Raw genomic sequence first — 6,181 nt, forward strand, 5'->3', positions numbered from 1 at the left:
AGTGGGTAACAGCCTGGCTCAGCTGTGGGCACGGGGACAGACCCCCGTGAGGGGCACAGGTGAGCAGCCTCTGAAAGGGCATGACAGGGCCTTGGCAAGCACGGCCAGTCCCAAGCCAGGCTAGTGGCAAGGACTCAAGCAGAGGCCCAAGGCCCTGACGGAGACCCGCATGCGTCTCACGGGGCGAAGCTCAGGCTCTGCCTCAACACTCTGCAGGCTTGTTTTTGTTTTGCTTTGGGGAGGGGTGCGTGGTGGACACCATTCCCACCTGGAAATGTCCCAGGAGCCTGCTCTCGATCCTTCAGAGCCTTTGTTAGACACAGACTTCCTGCCAAGGACCCTCTGTACATCTGAAAAGCTGAGTCTTCCCTGCTAGCCCCACTGCAAGCACACTATACAGAAATACATGGGGTTGGGGGGACAGCAGAAGGGCCACAGACCCAGGCCAGGGGCCAGGTCTCCACACAGTGGACCTCCCGGCCAGCAGCCAGCTGAGGGACTTGGAGAGGTCCACCAGTACTCTGGGTCCACTTCCCTCTGCCACAAAGTGGAGACTGGATTGGAAGGTTCTAGTTTCAAATACGCTGTCTCCAGCCAGCAAGCTCTGCCCAGACCTCATCTCCTCCCAGTCCACCTCTCAGAGTTCTCCCATCCCACAGTGCGAGTGGAAGGGACTTGGGCTTAAACACTCCTACCTCCCGTCCTGGTTCTGAGGGCAGCCCACACCCCAGATGGGCCTACCTGGGGTGAAGCCAGGGGCACCTCGTGCCTGTCGGTTGGAGCGGCCCATTCGGCCCATTCGCCACCAGCTGAGCCATCTTTCAGGCCTCTGTCCTCTCCCAGAAGGATTAGACCCAGTGTTTTCTCATTCTGCCCAGCTCAGGGTAGAACGCCTGATGTGGCCGTCCATCTTCCCTGAGGGCCTCTTCCCTTCACCTCCCCCACACCCCAGAGATCTGGGGAAAGCCCCCACCCACACCGAGTCTGCCCCCTCATCCGGGCAATAGCGAGGAACATTTAAAACGTTGCCTGGATCCAAGTAGATGGCTTCTCCTACTGAAAGAAGCATCTCCACACACCAGCGTGGGCCACAGAGTGCACTACCTCCACCACACCCTCCCACACCTCCCCTCCATGCCCCTTGGGCTTTTCCTCTCCAACCCTAACCCAGCCTGTCTTAGGCCCCTGAGGGTCTGGGTGGCACTGACAGCTCCTGCAGTTGACCAGCTGCCCTCCTTACACACCTGGGATTCCAGCCTGACTCTGTCTGGGTGAAGGGACAGAGCCATGGGGACAGGGGTTGTGAGCACAGGCAGACTGGGCTTGAACCCCACTAACTAGTGCATCCCCAATGCATGTAGGATGCAGAGCAAGGACCATCTACTACATGGGGCAGAGATCAAACCAGCTGGAGAGACACCGCAGTGGGTGAACACGGGCATACGGTGGGCATCCACAGCTGGAAGCCTCAGCACTGTAAACATGCATACTTCGCTCACCCCAGTGCCTCAGCCTCCTGTGTAGCATGGCCTCTGCACCTGTGCCCTCCATCAGGGACCCAGGACCCAATACCCAAGCCCCATCAGACCCCTTGAAGAAACCAGGGCCCCCCACTACAAGATCCCCCTGGGTTCCCCTAGCCAGGTAGGTCAGGGCTGGTCCCTTGCGTCCACCCTCGTCACTGTGGAGGGAGCCAGCAGGCAGGCGTGTCTGCAGGGCCCCAGGAAGGGAAGTGAATGAGCTTTCAGACAAATACATGCCAATGAGTTTTAGGAAATGGAAAACATCAAATCCTCTCTCTGGCAAGAGAACCAAGAGAGGAGCTGAAGGACGCCAAGGAGCGTTCCGGCACTGGCCGCGGGCTCCGGAGCAGATGGCGGCGGCGGCGGCAGCGGGGCAGCCAGCGCCTGGCGCTCCCTCCTCCTAACGCCACATGTGCAGGCCTGCAGGAAGCTCATAAAGGCGACCTGGACAGAAGTGGGAAAGTGGAGCAGGAAATGGCCTGAGCCGTAGGAGAGAGGACTCCACACGCAGCCTACATCTGGGCCGGCGGGCTCCGGGAGCCACGCACCGGGGGGAGGGGAGGGGACCTGAGCTGTGCCAGGGTGGGGATGGACTGGACTAGCAGGCCACACACAGCAGAATAAGCTAACCAGGGAGGGGGTGGGGGGTTCAGATGGGAGCCTATCAAGGGGTGCATGAGAAGGAGCCCCAGATGGAGAAGCAAGACTACAGCAGCAGAGGCTGACTGAGAAGCCCAGACAGGGCAGCTGGGTCTCAGCAAGGCAGCTGCAGAGCTGGTCCAACCACAGTGGCACCTGAGCCCCCAGGTGAGTGGGGCTTGGACCAGCAGGACCAAGTGCTGGTAGACAGACCTCTCTCTCTCTCTTTCTCTCTCTCTCTCTCTCACCACACACACACACACACACACACACACACACACACACACACACACACAGCAGCAGCAGCAGCAGCAGCAGCAGCAGCAGCAGCTTTACCAAGGTCAAGAGCAGACCCTCACTCCTGTCTCATGAGACAACCCCAACCCTCCTCCCTTGGGCCTGCTGCACAGGCTGCACCCAATCTTAGAGGTGGGGCACACAGGCCTTTGCCTCAAGCTGGGACACAGAGGGAACTCTAGGCCAACCAGCCACTGTGAAAGAAGTTTGGGAAGCAATTAACATGTGTTTAAATGGTAGCTTTCAATACACTAGAAATCCATGAAGGGAAAAGAAAGACAGGAAAATCCTCGTCTAAGTAATACCTTCAGAAACACAAAAGGCTCTGGGTCCAGAGCGTATGCCTATGCTTGGATTTGAACTCAGTGCCTCATACTTGGCAGGCAGGAGCTCTTCTGCTTATGTCACATCTCCAGCCCCTTTTCATGTTGCTTACTTGGCTTTTTTTGGGGGGGATGCTGATTTGGGGGCTTGAACTTAACGTTTGGGCCTGAGCTTTTTTTGTGCTAGCATTCTACCACTTGAGCCACAGCTCCATTTCTGGCTTTTTTTTTTTTTGGTAGTTAATTGGCAATAAGAGTCTCACAGGCTTTCCCTCCAGGGTTGTCTTCAAACTATGATCCTCAGATCTCAACCCCTTGAGTAGCTAGGATTAGGATTATAGGCGTGAGCCAATGGAGCAGAGCTTTTCGTTGCTCGTTTGTAAGATGCGGTCTCATTTTATGCCTGGACCCTTATGCACTACAATCCATCTACTTGTGCCTCCCTTCTTCCACTGAGATGACAGGAAAGTAACACCACACTCAGCCACTGGTCCAGGGGGAGCCTTGTGAACTTTCCTGCCTGGGCTAACCTTGAGCCACGGTCCTGACATCTCTGCCTCACAAGTAGCTAAGATTACAGGCTTGACCTACCACACTTGTAGAGGCCAAAACAGTTTTATAAGCGAATTTTTTTCAGACATTCTAGTCATTGTTTGAATTCTGCCGTGCTACAAATATTTATTTCCAGGCACGGAAATGGCTACAAAAGGTGATAATTTTATAATTCAATTTATGGAGCTGTACAATCTGACATGAAATCAGAAGTAAGAGCTAACATATTTATGAGCACAAACAGTTTGAAGCATTTATTCGTTGGCTAATGTGAGTCTCATTTTTTTTGAGTCTCATTATTATCTCATCTCTTGAGAAGCAGCACAGAATGGGTGAATCACACCCCTAAGTCTGCACAGCTATACGATAGCAGGAGCTGTGTACAGACCTGGAGGACAGATTGGCTCCTAAGTTCAGACAGAAAAGACCCCCAAGAGATGGGAAATTTTTATATCCTGCTCTCAACAGTTAATACACAAGACCCAGGCAAGATTTATTCCAGGTGTTTTGTTTTATTGTGTTATTCTGTTGCCCGTACTGAGGCTTGAACTCAGGGCCTAGACATTTCTCCCTTATCTATTTTGCTCAAAGCTAGCGCTCTATAACTTCAGCCACACCTCCACTTCCAGGCTGGGTTGTTGTTTGTTGGTTGGTTGGTTGGTGGTTAATTGGAGAGTAGAGTTTCCTAGACTTTCCTGCCTGGGCTGGCTTTGAACTGTGATCCTCAGAACTCAGTCTCCTGAGGAGCTGTGGTTATAGGTATGAGCCACCAGCGCCCAATTTCCACCGTCTTTTGGCTCCCATTGTGGCTGTTGAGAAGTTAGGAGTCAACCCCACTGGCATTCCTTTGTGGGAAATGTGTCTTTGTTCTCTTTCTTACTCTTTGGAGTTCTTTGCTTCCAATCATGTCTCTAGGTACCATGTGGGGTTTTCTTTTGCTTTGTGGTTTTTTGTTTGCTCATCTTGCTTTGAATTTCATGTATTTGATGACTATGAAGATCAGGGTCTTGTGTTAGTTCTTAGAAATTCTTGGCTGTTGTTCTAGTACACATTGGTTCTTCCTCCCCTGGCTTGGAGTAAGGTGCACTTCCTCGCTCTGTTGAAGTCTCTTTATCTCTTTTGTATCTTTCCTTACATCTCTGTGCTGCATTCAGGATAACTTCTATACGTTCTACCTGCTGGTTCATCGATTCTCTCTTTGGCTGTGTCTGATGTGTGGTTAAACCACTAAGTTTCTAAGTTCAGGTGAATTTTTTTCTTAATTCATTTCAGTGATTACGTCGGCGCTTTCCAGTCTTCCGCTGGCTCCTCACTCATCACTTCAGTCTCCCCTTCATTGCTTTTGCCAATTAGGCATCCTGCCATTCTCCTTCTCTTTGAATTGAAGGTCTCCCTAGATAGTCCAAGCTGTCCTTGGACTCGAGATCCTCCTGCCTCAGCATCCTGATGATCTGGGGTTACAGGCGTGGACCACCACGCCTGGCTCACATTTCCATTCTTCTTGGATACTTGCAATGTGTGAAGTCTTGTGGTTCTAATTCTTCCTGTTATTTCATCTTGGTTTTTAGTTTTCTATTTGGATCTTCTTCATGGAACTCTGTTCCCTGTGTGTGGTGTGATTTTGCCTGTGAACTAAAACACCTTGAAGCAGATTTTGGGAGACATTCCTTGAGGCCTGATTAGCAGTCGTGTTTCTCAAGAAAGAGTTTGTACTAACTTCTTCAAAGTGTCCCAAATTGCAGTCAATCCATGACCATTCTAACCTAAGTTCCCAGGTAAGGCTCTTTGGGACACCAATGTAGGTGAAGTTGGCCTGAATACCATATGATAGCTGGCTGTGGTTACAAAATCCCAGGGAATATTTTTTTTGTCTCCACTCAGTGCCAACTTCACAGATGGTTTTCCTACTGCCCCAGGGCATGTGGGAGACACAGCTGACTCTCTGCCCACTGAAACCTTGGGTGCTGTCACTGACTCTTGACAGAAGCTCCTTCCTAGGCAGGTCCTGGCCTCTTGTCCCTCCCAGGCCCAGGCCCAAGGTCTTCCAGGATCATCCCGGATCATGGAAAAGACCTGCGCTGGCATGGGGGTGACTTTGCTTCAGACAGAACTTCCTCTCTTACTGGGAGAGCTCTCTGGCAAAGCAACGGGACAATTAACCTCAAAGAATAAACAGGTACGAATTGTAGCCATGGCAATTGGGGGAAGAGAAACCATGAGCCAGGACATGGCTGTCACATGGGCTTGGCCCCAACTTGTCCCACGGCAGGGATGGTGAAAGTAAACATGAGGCTCAGGAACAGAGCCTGCTACAAGGAGCATTTTAAGGCAATAGAAGGAACCATTCAGCAAATAGCCCATGGTTGGACCATTTGTCGTTCTTCACTTAGAAAAGGGTTCTGTTAGGATCACATCATGTACCAGAACAGAGTGCGGGAGAAATGTAGAAAAGGGAAATGGAAACGGACATTCAAAGTGGAGGCTGAGATCTGACAATCACAGTTTGAAGCCAGCCTGGGTAGAAAAGTCCATGAGACTCTTATCTCCAATTAAATGGCAAAAAGCTAAAAGTAGAGCTACGGCTCAATGACAGAGCACCAGCCTTGAGAAGAAAACCAAGCAAGAGCATGAGGCCCTGAGTTTGAGCCCCAGTACCTGCACACAAATATCAAAGTGAGTAAATAAACAAACTAAGTAGAGCTACTCAGGAGGCTGAGATCTGAGGATCGTGTTTCAAAGCCAACCCTGGCAAGGAAAGTCTGTGAGACTCTTATCTCCAATAAACCACTCAGAAAACCTGAAGTGGTGCTGTGGCTCAAGTGGTAGAGTGCTAGCCTTGAGCTGGAG

The sequence above is a fragment of the Dipodomys merriami genome, unplaced genomic scaffold (assembly GCF_024711535.1).
Source record: "Dipodomys merriami isolate MVZ:Mamm:240054 unplaced genomic scaffold, mDipMer1.0.p SCAF_11, whole genome shotgun sequence".
Classification (NCBI taxonomy): Eukaryota; Metazoa; Chordata; class Mammalia; order Rodentia; family Heteromyidae; genus Dipodomys; species Dipodomys merriami.